This window comes from Schistocerca cancellata, chromosome 1, assembly GCF_023864275.1.
Source record: "Schistocerca cancellata isolate TAMUIC-IGC-003103 chromosome 1, iqSchCanc2.1, whole genome shotgun sequence".
NCBI lineage: Eukaryota > Metazoa > Arthropoda > Insecta > Orthoptera > Acrididae > Schistocerca > Schistocerca cancellata.
Window position 1 is genome coordinate 560,195,549 of NC_064626.1, and position 17,895 is coordinate 560,213,443.

The window sequence follows — 17,895 nt, forward strand, 5'->3', positions numbered from 1 at the left end:
TATTACTGAAAAATAAATTTACATGGTTTTATACATGGATACACTTACTCCAGTTACCCTTCACTGTGTCCCTCCCTACTACAGATTTTTATTGGCTAAGAATAAAGATGGCCACGGGTGTGGTGCACCTCTGTTAATTTCAATTTGTTCTTCTGTGGTTTCCTTTAATTGAATAACATGCAGGAGTGTATGATATCTTTCACTTCCATTTTCATCAGTAAAATAAATAGCTGGCCAGTGTGGGTGAGCAGTTCTAGGCCCTTCAGTCTGGAACCGCGGACCTCTACGGTCACAGGTTCAAATCCTGCCTCAGACATGGATGTGTGTGATGTCCTTAGGTTAGTAAGGTTTAAGTAGTTCTAAACTCTGTGGGACTGATGACCTAAGATGTTAAGTCCAATAATGATCAGAGCCATTTCAACCATTTGAAAATAAATAATTCTCTTTTTTATCAGTTTATTTTCTTAAATGCGTAGATTATACAGCAATCCATTCAGGTGGTTTGTAATTCCACAAAAGTCAAATAAAAAAGCTGAGTTTTGAAATGAAATAGATTTTGTCTTCCTGTGCATCAGTTCAAAAGTCATAATGTACAATTTCTGAAATTATACAATACTTAACACTATAAAGAGGTATAATTTATATTTTTATAGAAAATGGGCAGATGATGATTTACTGAAAATAGATAAAAACCATGACTTTTGGTACACTGCATTTGGTATAAAATGTTACTTTGCTATTTCATTGTTTTAGTAAATCATTTGGAGACCACCAAAAAATTTCATACAATATTTGGAAACACCTTATTATATTTTAGAAATGATACAATAAAGTAGTTCTTTTAACTCATTTACTGCCATAATTTTATATTTAACACTATGGCTGCAGGTTCCCACAACAGAGGCTGATGCTGTGTGCTTGCCAGCATGGTGGTGAAACATCCATCACTGTGCATGCAGCATTCAGAGTGTTTGAAGGAAACATTATTGTGCTTTCCAGACTGATTTAAGTGAGATCATATTGGTCATCAGAATGAGGCAAGGAGTACACGCTGAAGTAATGAACAAATCACTATTTACACAGTTATCAGTCCAATTTCATATGCCATTGTATCTGATTGTCTGCAAGATGATAAGCTAGGTGTTCATGCTATTAATCAGAAAAGAGTACTTCACGAAAAAAAAACTTATTATTTTAAAGTGATGGAAATATTATGTGATGGAAACAGATCATCAGGTTTGGCTTCGTGTGAAAGCTAGACAAACTGTCACTACTGACTGCACGTCTTCTGTGCAATGTAAAAACTCCCTAAATAAAAGTTGTAATAACGTAAGTTCCAGTGGTGAAGGTAAAAACCTAAGCTGACCAGGTACGGCTGCACCGGAATAACACCAGGTCTCTCCCAAGCACTCAAGTGCACAGTCTTTGTACCATCAGGAAATGAACAGTAAATGAGGTTGTTGTTTGGAAATGGCACAGACTTCCAGTTCATACCTAACAGCAACCAGAGTAATCAAGAAGAAACATTCCTAAATTCTTTCATTGCGTGTCACATTAGTGAAAAATTGTCATTGTTTAATGTGCAATGGGTTATTATTAAACCAGATTCTGAATGAGGACATTAGCACTAATTTTTTGGACAACATGCCAGGGAACAACGTGAAAAAAATGTAGTTAAATCACTTGACAGAAAGGGGAAATAATTTGTATGGCCAAAAGAGGATGATACAAGTTGACAAGAACCTATCACAGAATATAGGGAAAGATTAAATTTTTCAGTGCCGAAATTAAATCTTTCATATTAAATCTGTTATTTTAATGCTCTTCATTTGGTCATAAACATTAAACTGCACAATTATTTTAACATTTCAAGTATATAATCCAGTCTTTCACAATAAGTTATACTAAACATGTTACATCTGCAACATTTCATATACCGAGTTCCACGAGCCCAACACAGAGCCAGTAGTATTATTAAATTCCCTTATTCTATATTAACACTAACTTTTATTTTTTTTTAGGAGAAGATGTGTGTGGAGTGCTTGATAAGAGTGTATACCCGTCCTTTTTTCCCTCTAAGGTAAGTCTTTCCGCTCCCGGGATTGGAATGACTCCTTACCCTCTCCCTTAAAACCCACATCCTTTCGTCTTTCCCTCTCCTTCCCTCTTTCCTGACATATATATATAAGTTTAATATTAATATTCACTTACCACTGGTGAAAGGGCATCACAGATGCCCAGCTTCATACTTATATTTTAAGAAGCTAAATTATTAATTACAAACAAGACACTCGTTTTTCATATTATCTTATTACAAATACCATTTTATTTGTTTTAAAATACTTATTAACTGGATAATTTGTATGCATCATTGTCATAGATAATAGCTGTGACCACTACAAGAGTACATTATCTCTGCCTGTCATACAAGTTAACTTTATTAAATGAACATACTTTCTGAAATGACAAACGTACTTGTCGTTCTCGCCTTGAATTCTGATTTAACTATTGCTATTACAGTATAATGTTCTAACTGTAATTGAAAATGTTTCTCAAGTTAAAGTTATAGGTTATGTGGCCTAGGTTATGTGGCAAAACCCATTTTTTGACACATGTAAATGTATATACAAGGATGTATCACAAATTTATGTTTATTGTTTCACATCATTTTTTAAGGATCTGGAAGAACATCAAGAGATTCTAGACGATGAAAATTCTCAAAAGACCCAGGGAGCAGGTCCTCACAGGAGAAAAAGCAGAGAAGAGTAGTGTGTTCTTGGCATTGTAACCATATGGAAGCTCTGTAAATTCACTTTACAGATTAAACCAATTCCTGTACAACTGCGTTTTGCTATCATTCAGTTTTGTTCTAGAATGCCTTAGTACCCTACTTATACAGATGTTTTTTCTTCATTCTCACAACTACCCTTATCCCAATGACTACAGTTATTCCAAATACTGTCATCATTTAAAACTTCTACCCTTATCCCAGTGACTGCACTTATTCCAAATACTGTCATTATTTAAAAATATAAAAGTGCAAAAGTTTTACATACGTCCCCTGGTCTTAGAATATGGCTCAAGTGTGTGTGTGTGTGTGTGTGTGTGTGTGTGTGTGTGTGTGTGTGTGTGTGTGTGTGTGAGAGAGAGAGAGAGAGAGAGAGAGAGAGAGAGAGAGAGAGAGAGAGAGAGAGAGAGAGAGAGACTTCATGTTTATAACAGACAGATCTTGACTTTCTCAGTATGTAGACAGCCAGAAATATTGTGTACCAAATTACATAGATGCTTTGAAGTACCAAATAAAGTTGAATAGTATAAGAAGAGGAACAGTGACTTTTTTTCCAGGCAGCTTTTTTCCCCAGTTATAGATTTTAAAAGAAAAAAAAACTGACTAGAAAACCATCAAATTGCAAAGTCAATACTTACCTTCAGAAGGCTAAACTCTATCTCTTACCAATAGGTAATTTAAAAGTAGAAGAAAAGTCTTACTTTCAAGTCTATCTAGCAGAAGTAATCAGATTTTTACCTTCTGGAGGTAAATACTTACAATTTTATAATTTTTTCAACTAAATTTCCTTTTTGGTACAATCTCTATGTATAAAAGACAATGTCCTGACTGACTGACTGACTCACTGACTCATCATCACCCAGCCCAAGCCACTAAGGATAGCAACTCGAAATTTGGAAATGATGTTGATCTTATACTGTAGGCATTGTTTAAGAAATGATTTCTTGAAATTCCACTCCTAAGGGTGTGAAATGTAGGATGGAAGGTTTTTCTGAAAATATGTCACTATTAAAGTAATTTTGAAGCTAGGCCTATGAAAATTAGTATTTGGTTTCTCAGTCAGAAATAAAGAAATACATGTTTCAAGCATAAAATGTAACTTAACTACTTGTATTGTTTTTGCTTAATAATGGGGTTACTCATAGTTACTCATGATCTGCCGCAGCCGTCGTCCTGAATCCATTAACAGTCATTGTAAATTTAACTATAATGTTAAAGTAATAATTAATCTTGTATAGTGTTTTGATATATTTATTATGCTTTCAAAACAAAATCAAAGCATCATTACAGAAGTAAACAATACTTACAATACAAATGGAGCAGCTACATACTCACTGCTCAAAAACCAAAACCAGACTGACTGTCTCTGCCTTCATTTTTTGATTAACAAACAATTAAAATTAACATATAAAACTGAGAATACGCATATAAACATATGTTTACTCCAGAACAGCAAGTACAATTCTATGTTGGGTTGTATTTGTGATACTATTCGAGTATAATTTCTCAAATATGTAATTACAATAATGCATTTACATATCTCATTAAATACTTGAGGCTCCCTTCATGGAAAATGTTCCCTTCATTTACAGAGCTTCAACACTTTGAGGTAAATGAAATCAAACAGTTATTTTTGTAGTTATAATTTTTTCTAGACAACTTATACATTGCTAGTTCTAACTTTGTTCCCATAAGTTGTAGATCTAATTAAAGTAAATATATTTCTTTTGAAAGGAAAAGAGCATTGATAATGAGTGATTACTGATAACCATGTTGCACATGACAGTATATCATTGTATAAGTAGAGGTGGAAGATATTTCACGCAGCAGCGCATATGAATAAACTCTTGTAAGTTTGAGAATACATTGACAATGGGTGATTAAAAGAATTATATTAAATGTGACAGTATATCATTATATTAAATCTAGATAGATTAGGTCAAAAAAAATGACTATAGTGTGCATCGTATCATGTAAAAGTGGTTGTCAAGCAACTTACAAGAAACAGTAATTGTTAGCCTTTCAGACAACTATTTTCATGGAAAAATTAAGTCAGTTTTCAACTGTTGGATTACATCAAGACATAATGACTGTATCATTTGCAGGATCAAAAGTCCTTATATATAAATAAGTCAAACTCAGACTTCAGAGTAACTGAACTGACATGAACATTTCAGGTGGGGAAACCACAAGGACAGATAGAGGGATCTGCCCACAGCAACTGTCAAAGGCATCATGTTCTCATAGCTTAGATGTAGACTTGCAAAATTTTCACCCTTTTTCAGTAGAGACTGTGAGTCAACATAGTCACATGCAACTGTAGAGTTCAGTTTACATTGGTAAATTGAGTATCAGTAGGTTACTTCCAGAACACATACTGCTCAACAACTAGTTGACAGATTTCTCGTTGACCATCACCACATTTGACATAATGCAGGATCATCAGATCCGACAGCTTAGAAAACTGGGCATAGGTAAGGTAAATACACAGGTTATGGCAAAGGGTAAAGTAGTACCACTAGTTACATATGAATGGGGAAAAAAAAAAAAAGAGCAAAATGGTTAGTTCAGCCATTCTAAAAGTATTATATATATGTATATATTTTATCACCAGTTACATAATAATGACTCAACTAGACTTCAATTGAAAGTAGATGTCTGCAAGAACAATAACTATACCATGGGTACAAATCCTCAATCTTTAGTTTTTCCTTTGCTACTCATTACATCAGAATCATTAGTGGTCATCAGAGTATTTTCAATAAGATAATGGAGAAATTTAACCAGTTTTCATTAGAAATCAGATTGTAAGCTAACACTTGTCTATGGAAATCTCAAGTTACAATGCTTAGAAACCTAATCGATTTACATATATATATTGTAAAGCATTGATTTGCTATAACATACAGCAGTATTGAACAGTACCTAACTCAAACATTTTGTATCACATGAAGTTGATAGCTAAGCAGTTTTTCAGATTTGTGTAGACATTGTGACAAAGAACACCTCATATCTATACCAAGGAGATAGCTTGACAGATACAGATACCAGACATGTAGCAAACATCATCCCTATCTTATTGTACTAAGATGGCAAAAGAATAATTAAATAAGACTACCAATGGTTGATCATAATACTCATTGAAGTGGTAGAAATAACATGAAAATAAAACTTGTTTATTTATTGGTCCAAGAATCAGTTTCGTACATTGTTTGTACGTGTGATATAGGACAATGGTAAACCTAGTTAGTTTACAATACAGTAGTCATTTTGACTACATTGTTGACATAATAAAAATGCATAATAATGTAGGTTGGTGTACTACATTGCTTCTACATGTGATAATAGCAGTTATTAAGTGAGATGACATGATAAGTACAATGTAAACTATATTATGAATTGACAATTAGTGAAATTTGGCTAATGAGGTTTACTTATTACGATGTTCCATAAACTCAGACAAAGAATAGAAGCAGTGGTCAAGCAAGCACTGTTTTAACTTTATTTTAAATGCATTTAATGTTGTTATGCATTTTAGGTAAGAAGGCATATGGTTATATAACATAGCTCCAGAATGATAAACTCCTCTTTGGCATACGTTTGTGTTTACTGCGTTCATGTGTAGGTTCATCTTCTGTCTAGTTTCATATGTGTGTATATCATAGTTGTGTTTGAAGAGATTTTCCTTTTTTAAGATGCTCCCTTTTGTGAAAATTAGTATTTCGTATATATACAAGCAAGGCAGTGGCAATATTTTCAGAGTTTTAAAAAGAGGTCTACAGGAATCCTTAAATTTAGCTTTTTTTTATCACCCTAATAATATTTTTCTGTATTTAAAATGTTTTTGTAATATTTGTGGAATTCCCCCAAAAAATTATTCCATACATAAGTAACGACTGTATACTGAAATGATACATTGTCAGCACTGATGAACAGCTTGTATTTTGAGTGAGAATCATAACAGCATATGCTACTGAATTCAGTCTCTATTTAAATTGTTTAGGTGTACCTCCCACATCAGATCCGCCTGAACATGTACACCTAGAAATTTTATATGACTGATATTCAACACATTTTTTCCTTTGATAGTGAAAAGAGGGTTTTCAGGATGGAGGTTTTGTGTGGTATGATAGTTTTTTCAGCATTTATGATGAGCCTATTGGTCTTGAACCAGTGTGTTATGGTACACATTACTGATACTGCAGCCTCCTGCAGATTTTCCTCATTAGAATATTAGTGTCATCTGCAAACAGTACAGTGGTTCCATCATCTATTTTGCTAGCCAAGTTATTTACATACAGCAGAAATAGGACAGGTCCTAGAACTGACCCTTGTGGGACTCCATACTTGATTTCCTGCTCATCACTGTAAAAACTAGAATTTTTTTTGTTTTTCCATTATGTTTGTGCTTTATTTCTGTAATCTGCTGATGATTACTGAGGTACGACTGGATCCACTTTTCAGACTGGCCTCTAATTCTGTAATTACTTAATTTACACAGGAGAATGATCAGTTACACCAAAGGCTTTACTTAGATCCAGAAATATCCCAGATATATGTTGTTTATCATCCACTTCATTTAAGATGGCAAAAATTGCTGACTGAGTTGACTTTCCAGCTCTGAACCCATGTAGGGAGTCACTTATCAGGCTTTCTTTATTTAAGAAAACTGTTAATCTTCTAAGGAACATTTTTTCCATAATTTTGCGGAACCCTGACAAAACTGAAACTGGTCTATAATTAGCAATATCACTTTTTGCACCCTTCTTATGCAAAGGTGTTACTTTTGCAGTTTTTAGATTATTTGGAAATACACCAGTCTCAAAAGATGAATTTACTATGTCTGTTAGTGGTTCCACAATAAATGTTGCACTAGCTTTGATAATAGCATCTGGTATTTCATCAACACCCACTGAATATTTATTAGGTAATTCTTTTAGGAATCTCTGTGTGAATTTCAAAACTTGGGAATCAGAAACACTTCTGTCCCAACAACTATCTCCAACAAAATTTTCCATCTTCCTCATGCTCCACAGATGGAGCCATTCTAGTAATATAAACATAATAAATTTCTTTCTGAGAATTGTTCCTTTGCCATGTACACAGTAGTTCCAGTGAAAAACCAGACAAGCTAGCATGTCTATTCAGTCTTACTGTTTAAATCAGAACATATATGAGACTGTAAACACTCTAACCAAATTGTAATCACATCCAAGATGTAAAGTAAAAGAATTTCATAATAACTATACAGATATCTTAAGTAAACTTCACACCAATTCTAACATTTTCTCAACTTTTCACAAAATCATCAGCACAAGGAGAGTATAACATTATCAGCACAATGAGAGAATTATATCCAAAATGTAAAGTAACAGAACTACAGTATAACTGCACAGACATCACAAGTAAGTATCAGACCAACTCTCCTAAAAAATCATACATATGTTGCATTATTACATTTTCTGACTACCTGTATTCATTTAAACAATATAATCATTGACTTGCTAAGTATTGGAGGATATGGACAGTGGAACGAGGGTCAGTTTGGACAGAAAAGTAAGAGTGGATGTGACTCAGAAAAGGAAAGAATCAGACCAGCTCTGAGCCTTGGGTTCGCTATGCCCAAATTGCAGAAAGAGCTTCCAACCTCCTGAGGAAAAACATTTCTTGTGATGTTACATGAGTGATCAAGGCTGTCTGTATAATTTCAGCTGTGTAACATTCCTGAGTCCAAATAACAACAAATTCAAATGGTCCTACATAAATATCAAACAACCCCCAATCTATGCCTGGTAAAAGCATACACAAATGTTCAAATATACCCTTTTCAACCTCCACTCTATGAATAGACAAAATATAGGTAAAAATATGCAAATATTCACACATAAAAGAAATATGAATATAAACTACAAAAATATTTTACTGTATTAGCTTCAAATGGGTTAAATTATCCAATTTTGCACTTCTCAGTGTTTGAATTTGCAGAAAGCAGTGAACATTAACTGCGCTTTTTATGAGTTGTAATTTTCTTTCAACTAGTGTTTTTTTATTATTGGATCAAAGTATTCATAGCATGGCATGACAAAGTGTATATCATGGATTTGTCTGAGTGGCAAAGGACATAACTTCTTTAGCACAAGTTTACATTTGCTGCTTGTTAATTTCGTTTTGTGGTACTTTCAATAACTGGGTAATCGTTTTTGCAAAGGTCGCTCAAATCTGTCTGTAAGCTACTGATTTCAACACACACACTCTCTTCCTCCACTACTTGCACACATTCACTGATTGAATTACTATTAGGTACCTGTTCCAAATTTCCAAAACAACTTTCCTTTCCTAAATGCACATTTTGACAAATTTCATTTATGACTTCAAACTTTTGGTCACTATAGTTACATCTGTTATTATAGTCACTAACTACACTTAGTACTTATCACTAATTAAATCTTCTTTTCCATTTTCACCAACACATTCAGTCACAACATCACTAACATCAACTGGCAACATTAATCTATCTAGTACTGCTCTACTGGTTTCTAATTCATAACTCAAACTTACATCAGATTTTCCGGAATCATTCAGCACACAATCATCTACCTTAACTTCTGCATATACCATCCCATCTAATTCTGTAAGTAACATATCATCATCAACATCATTATCACCATCATCAGAAACATTATCATCACACTTAATATTATTTTCAACACCAAGCTCATTTCTCTCTCCACACTCTTCATCAACAAACTCAACACTGTGACCACTCTGTTCTATGACATCCTCATTTTTCTGTCTATTGTCTACTGGAATTTCATCTGGAATTACACTGTCATTCTCATTTTCATTGCCAAGTACATGAACATCAGCTTCCACACTTACAGCACCAGTATCAGCTTTTTCACTCATTTCACAGTCACTCAACATTCTCACTAAACCATACTCATCAGATCTGTTCTCGTTACTGTCAGCAATTACTACTGCATTACTACTGTTAAAGAAATTTGTCAAAGTGTTTTCTTCTAATTAAAATTCAGTTTTTCTACTTTTTTGTTCATCTTTGTTTTCAGATAAAAAATTTCCAAAAGTGCCCTATCAAACTTTATTTTATTCACTTTAGATTGTATACTGGGTACAATATTTTGGTATGTCCTATTTGTTCTGCCTCTTCCCCTTCTGAAGTTATTACAGTGTGCGTGATTATAATCCCAATGTATGTTTGCCCCATTTCGCCAGGCTCCGAAAGAGGCAGGTCTTGGTTTACCGGACCATTTCTTCTATTTTCGAAATTGTTACTATTGTTTCCCTGATTTTGCCCCCACTGCCTATTTCTTGGTTCAAAATTCCTATTCTCTGGTCTCTGCCTATCATTTCTCTCCCTATTTCTTCTGTCATGATTTCTGAATCTATTGTTAAAATGATCATTGAAAGCTCTGTTATTGTTATTCCTGCTATCATTCGGTCTGTCATTATAACTGTCATTTCTCTCCCAAGCTAAGTCCAATTTATCTGTATACCTAAGAAACTGTTTGAAAGTGTCATCAGGTCTGGAGACAAGACTCCACTGTACCCTGTGCAGCAATCTACATTTTAATGCATCTATCTGGATCATCTTGTCCAGTGGTTATGAAGATGCACAAAAGTTCATAATTGTTGTTCACAAAAGATTTTCATGCAACCTTTGCCCGGCTTGAAATTTGGCCCATTCAAAAATTCTGACTCAATTCTGGCTTGTTTAGCTTCTGACCAGAATTTGCTCATGAAAGTTCATTCTATATCGTTGAATAAGATTTCAGGTCTAATTGCTTGGTTCACCCATGACAATGCTTCCCCATCTAAAAACTTTTTAAAAAATTTAATTTTCAAATTATCGCTCATTTTGTCGGTGAAGTCATCTTTTATCTGGCACATGAAATCTACTGGATGTATATTTCCTTCCCCTGAAAATTTTTTGTGTTGACATTGTTCCACAATGGGCTGTAACTACAGAAAGATTTCGTTGCAATGGAATCTTTGATTTCTTGGAGTTTAGATTTGAAGTTCGAAATTTGGCCTAAACAAGTTCCTACTTCCTCTTTTAATTCTGCAAAATGATTATTTGTGATTTTTGTGAAACCTTTTATACTTTTGTCTGTTTCTGTGAATTTCTTTACGAATTCTTTGTTGATCTTTTTCAATTGTAACACTTCTGCAGTAGCAACTTTTTCGAAATTTTCCTTGGAATCTAACCTCTCTTTGAAATCTTGGTGTTCCTGTTTCAAGATAACAATTTCCCCTTCTATAGTTGACACATTTCTGGTATTCTCATATACCTTTTCCCAGCATCTTTCTAAATTCTCTTTTGTCTCGCGAATTTGATTTCCTTGTCTATCTAATTTTTTCTCAATGGAATCAAGCTTTTGACCAAGAGTGATTCTATGCTCATCAATCGATCATTTTTGTTCTTCTACAAGCTGAACTAAACTATCCAATCTGATACGTTTGGTTCAAATCCACAAAAGGATGAACATACACTACTGTGATCACTACCTCTCCCATGTTATCTATTTCCTGGTTCGTTGCACTAATACTCATATTGTTATCAGGAACATCTACGCTATTTTGCATACTTCCATTAATCTCCCCATTATGGTCAACTTCACTATTGTTCTCCATATTAACAACTGCAGTCAAAATTTTCCACAAGTAAACTATTAAATAAATTTTGTACTCACAGTTTTTTCCACATTGCATTTTACATAAACAACATGAAGTCCTTCTTTATAGTGTTACTACTTTCTTCGTTGTCCAGTTTTCAAAAAATGGAATAATACTTCAACAAACAAATTAACTCTGTAACAAAATACAAGATTAGTTTACAGAATTACACTGCATCCCAGCTCCTCCACCACATAAAACATAACTTAATTACTCATATTGTTTTTACTTAATAATGGAGCTACTCATAGTTACTCATGAACTGCTGCAGTCATTGTCCTAAATCCATTAACAGTCACTGTAAATTTAACTATAACATTAAATTAATAATCAATCTTGTATAATGTTTCGATATATTTATTATACTTTCAAAACAAAATCAAAGCATCATTACAGAAGTAAACAATACTTACAATACAAATGGAGCAGCTACATGCTCACTGCTCAAAAACCAAAACCAGACTGACTGACTCTGCCAATATGGCTACCCCTATATATATTCCAAACAATCCTGAACACTCCTTGGCATTGTTTAGAATCATTTTTTGATTAACGAACAATTAAAATTAACATATAAAACTGAAAATACATATATATAAACGTGTGTTTATTCCAGAACAGCAAGTACAATTCTATGTTGGGTCGTATTTGTGATACTATTCGAATATAATTTCTTGAATAAATAATTACAATAATGCATTTACATATCTCATTAATTACTAGAGGCTCCCTTCATGGAAAATGTTCCCTTCATTTACAGAGCTTCAACACTTTGAGGTAAATGAAATCGAACTGTTATTGTTGCAGTTGTAATTTTTTCTAAACAAGTTATATATTTTGTATGCATGTGTAATTCCGAATTCATCTGGAGAATATATGTTTTAAGTGGTTCTAAATGGGCTGTTACGCTTCAAGCATTTTTGGAAATTTAACCCCTTTGGGCATAAAATAGTGGATGAATTTTTTTTAAAATTAAATTGTTATTAAAGAAACTACTAAAGCATATTTAAAGCTACATCTATAAAGATTTGTGTCTAACTTCTCAGTTACCCATAAAAAATACATTTTTCAGTGTTTTTGGAAATTCAGTCCCCTAAAGATGTGGTATAGGGGATGACAAGTTTCCAACATGTATTCATTATTAAAGCTCTTTCGAAGCTAAATCTATGAAAATTTGTATTTGGCTTCTCTGTTAGGAATAAAAAAAAGTGTTTCACTGGTTCTGGATTTCAAGCCCTTATGGGAGTGAAATAGGAGATGAAAATTTTCAAGGAAATGTGTATTTGTGTTGAAAAATTTTAAAGTTAAATCTATGAAAATTGATATTTCACTTCTCAATTAGATATAAAGAAATATCTGGTAGGGCGTGAAAGTTTGTATGGAAATATCTCCACAAGAACACCAAAAGCTTGATGAACAAAAACTTTGACCCAAGCTAGAAAATTGCTGTTTGATCAAAGTACATCGGAAAAGACCATGATTTTATGGCCTTAATTAATGTGAAAAGTTTAGCATGTGTTGCAGTTTGTGAACAACAAAAAATCTGGTTAAAGAAAAACAAACAAATCTGTGGAGGCCACACGTATACACAAGTGAAGCACGGGCGCTAAGCTAGTTATTTACTATATTGTAATAAATAATAGATTTTAGCACAATAGATAATGGATTTCCCTTTAATTTACAGTAATTGTTCAACTCAACTTGAAATTGCATCCTTAAGCATAGACCAAAGGAATCAAGCAATTTTAGAAAATTTAAATGACAGTCTTAAAACAGGACAAACAGTTGCTGTCAAAGCTGATAAGGAAACACATCTATGCTGGAACATAATTTACAGGACATATCAAAACTGATATTCTTCAATAAAAAAAAATGTGATTCAGATGCTGTTTTTTCATTTATTTACACAACTGAGCTCACAGATATTTTGACATGGCTTCAATCATGAAATATCTGACCACAGTGGGAAGTGTTAACAACAAAATATGTTGGTCACTATTGTATCTCTTACTTTAGGAGTAATAACATTTATTAAACACAAATAAACTTTCAGTGAAAACAAATTAAAATTGTCTGTTAGTCCTTGACACCAAACAGTAGCAGCTCTTGACAGATATACTATAAGCAATAGTTCTGGACTGAAATTAATATATGTCCAAGTACTGCAAACCAAGGTGAGATTAATACACATTTGGGTTCCATTTACATAGTAGTTCGCTTACAGCTATTTAAATTTGAGCAGAATTGGGAAACATACAACTGTGTGATACCTAAGGAATGTACGAATTATCTGTTACTTTTAGAAATAAAATAAGTTTAATACATTTTGAGACACATACTCCAAAATTTGTAGAACAATTTCCCCCAAGCTTGGGGAGAGTTCAGTCCATGTTGTGAATTCTGCACTTATAGGTGACTGTTTTGTTCTGGAACAATGTAATGCAAGCCCAGCTATGGTTGAATGAATATTAAAGAAAACTGAAATAAAATATTATGTACAAGTATCCAAAATGATTATTTAGTTGGACAAAATACAGAGATCAATGACAAATAATCTCAAAATTAACTCAAGAAAGAAAAAAATAATGAATACTTTTCAAAATTAAGTACAATAATAAAGTCATCTCATTAAAACAGAACAATAGTTACAAAGTTCACTGTAAATCCTCATCAGTTTGCCTTTATCATTCTCTTAAACAAAAGAATTTAACTGTGGTACACTGAAGTGTTCTCTTTTATTCAACAGCGCAGAAGGTACTATTTTTCTGATTATGTCTTGCCATTCAAATTGTAAAGAAACTTCTTTAGCGGGCAGTTTCCATCTTCTTTCAAACTTTATCATACAGCTAACAGTGGGTCCCCTCTTGTCATTAGCAGAAAGTTTCCAGCTAATCTCTGGATACTCTTCTCCATTGTATCTAACAGCCACAGAGTCACCACTCTTCAATTCTTTATAACGCCAAACAAGATGTTTCATGAGTAGCCATTTCAGTCTATGCATCACTGAAGGTCTCACTCAAGTCACCAGATGCCAGTTCCATATCTTCAAGCTCGGTTGAATAATCACTATCAGTTTAGACAACCAATTTCTTTGAATGTCCAGCCTGATTCTTTAGCTTTACTATGTCAGTTTTCTTCCTCAAATCATCAACAGAAATGCTCTGCCCATCAGGCACACTTAGCTACTTCTTCTTTTGCTTGACAGAAGTAGAAATGAATCTCTTACTGTACGCATGTCAAAATGTTGCTCAGGAGTTCTAGTTTATTTATGGGTTATATACAAAATTTCCTGAAATCTGAAATAAGATTTTACTTCACATTTAGTGAGATTGTTGCAGTTAATTATTTTAAATACAAAGGAAATAATCTTCAGGAATTCCAGATGTTTTGCTACCACTCTCAAAATCTCTTTGCTCTTGGAGAATATTTTGCCATACCAATTTCAATGGACTAAATGCAGCAACATCCAGTGGCTGTGTTACATTTGTACAATTTGATTGCAGGCATATGAAGTTAATATTAAATTCTTCTTAAGCTTTTAGGACTTTTTCAGTGATGTGAGAAGCTTTTGGGCAAGTTTTTAGTCTTGGTGCCATCACCTTCATAAACCAGTCTCAAATGTGGCATTGTCAAACCAGCCACTACTTGTTCCATTGTAATGACAATATTTGGGTCCATTTAGCATACCAATGACCCACAGATGTTTGGCTTTGTATACAACATCTGTACACCACTATCACTGCCTGCAGACACCACTAAAACAGATATTTTTGTGGATTGTGAACTTGCTCTACATTTTTAGATCCTCTGTGATAAATGACATGTCTCATGTCTGGGTTGTCTCAAAGGGTGTTGGGTTGTTTTTGGGGAAGGAGACCAGACAGCGCGGTCATCAGTCTCATCGGATTAGGGAAGGATGGGGAAGGAAGTGGCCGTGTCCTTTCAGAGGAACCATCCCGGCATTTGCCTGCAGTGATTTAGGGAAATCACGGAAAACCTAAATCAGGATGGCCAGACGCGGGATTGAACCATTGTCCTCCCGAATGCGAGTCCAGTGTCTAACCACTGCGCCACCTCACTCGGTTGTCTCAAAGGTTTGTCATCATAATTCCATATGTGTGCTGGTGGAATATTGTTAACTTTTCTTGCCGGATTGCCTTGGTACTCTTCAAGCACTTCTTCGCTGAAGCAGCTCATACCCTTTTTGTATTTGAAGAAACACGCGCTTTCAGACTGGGATGGCATTTTAAAAATGATGGCACCCAATCTGAACCTGGAAAACTATTTTTAAACCTGGGAACACTTCTGTCTGTTTTCAGTAAGAACTATTTGGCACAAAATCTTTAAATCTGTTTTAGTGACAGGAAACCCAAATTCTGTAAGTTTCAAGACATTGTTCTTGAAACTCTCTTCTTCCTCTTGAGTAAGCACCCTTCACCCTCCAATAACAGAGCTGTGTGTACCCTTCAATTGATTTGTTCAATTGGCTGAATTATACCATATTTCTCCGCAGCTGCATGATGTGAGAGATGCTTGCATTTGATGTCTTCAGGCATTTTTGTAAAGTTTCTGGTGGATACTCAACATATGAATGAGATCCAGGTACATGTTTTGGCTTTCTGGAGATTGTGAACTGATAGGCAAGAAATGGAAAACATTTAACACACTTCAGGTTAAGAAAGTCTGTTAAATATTATGTTATGTCAACATTTTATTACTGAAGTAGACAATGGGATGACATTCTTCTAGGACCAAAATCACCCCTTGCTAACCTCAAAATTACCTCTTTCACTTATATATCAATTATTTGAGAAATATGAGCTTTCAGCATTAAAACTCAAACTGTAACTTCATTAGCACAGTATTAAGCACCAAATACTTGCTACCAGATTATTGTCTGCTATCTTCTGGGTCACAAACATGAAAGGTTCATTTTTTCCCCCTAGAAAATTATTGATCCAAAACATACTAGTGCTGACCCTAGCGGAATTTTCCTGAAATTCTAAACACCAGTTGCAATGTTACCAACGTACATTCTACAGTAGATGCCAATCATCAAATTGATAATTTCCCCACTAGGTCTGTCAGGAAACAAATTTATAACAAACTACCCACAGTGGAACAATGTTACCCTGTAGGACCAACCTCACCCCAGTTTACAATACTACTTCCTTATTATACATGCGTTTGGAAATTGATATTAAGCACAGTTACACTTAAGTTGTGTAGTGGTAGAAACAATATGCTGATCAACCAAGACGCTATGCAACAGAAGGCTAATTTGGTACAGACAAACAACAGTACCAGTAGCAGCCCAGTTGTAGAGGTAAGTTGGATAATAGCAATTGAGAGTGAGCCATATATTTGCCCATTGCAAAAGTTCACAGAAATGGCCTGTGATATAATTGTCTTTCCCACTGTAGGTGTTTGTGCCAGATGTAGGCACTTTTATAACTGTCAGTACATCCATATTTCCATTTGAACATAAAGTACCTATAATGAACCTATAACACAGTGACCTGTTCAGTAGTAGATTACAATACATATACTTATAAACAAAATTTATGATTCCATTCATTGTTCAATTATTTTTTTCTGAAAACTGCAAGTCTATGCTCAAAAGGGAGCCACTGGGATCAATATGTTTGGGAACATGTATTTGAGATTTGATTCCCTTTTAAGTTTTCAGTAATATTTTGGAAATACATTTTTATCTTTGATTTTAAAGAACCTGTAGTAATTCCAGTCATAACAGTGATGTGGTAGAAAATGTGAAACACCAACAAGTGATTCATTATCAATAACTTTAATGAAACATAGATGCACAATACAACTGAACAACTTGTAATGGTGCACAGCAGATGCAAAGACAAAAGAGAGCAGAGTCAAAGATCAAAATATCAAAGATGAATGATAGTGTTCTAATGGTTGATCATCACCACAGAGACACCCCCACCCTCACAAAGGTGCAGAGCAGGCAATGCCACCGATGAAAAAATCTTGCATCCAGTCAGGTGACAATGTGGACATCCTGCCTGGGAACGGGAGATGTCGCTGGCCAGATTAATGTCCAGAATTAGAGGTCAAATGGGGATGATAATGGAGTGTCAGCCATTGGAGGAAATTTTCACCGAAATAAGATTCAGGTCATAGTAAGTGCTTACTATATACCTATGTGTTTAGTTTGACATTGATACTACATCAGAATATTTTATGACCTGAAGATGGCAGTAGCCAAAACCAGTCATAGTGAAATGTAAAAATTTATGTGATCAAGACGGACCTGTAAAATAAAATGAGCTGTAATGTCTTTGTTTAGTTTTTTAAGAGTCAGTCTTTGTGTACATTTGGTAGAAAATTGTTGAGTCTAGTTTTGTTGAAGTCATGAGGTGGAGTTGCAGTTTTTGAACTGA

General features: G+C 34.2%; 1 long non-coding RNA gene across 1 annotated transcript in view; it reads right to left on the reverse strand.

The window, feature by feature from the left end:
- Positions 1 to 12,376: 12,376 nt before the first annotated feature.
- Positions 12,377 to 17,895, reverse strand: part of LOC126181063 (uncharacterized) — a 39,830-nt gene continuing 34,311 nt past the window's right edge. Inside the window, exon 4 of the long non-coding RNA XR_007536696.1 lies at positions 12,377 to 13,908. This is a non-coding gene — a long non-coding RNA (uncharacterized LOC126181063). The remainder of the gene's footprint in view (positions 13,909 to 17,895) is intronic.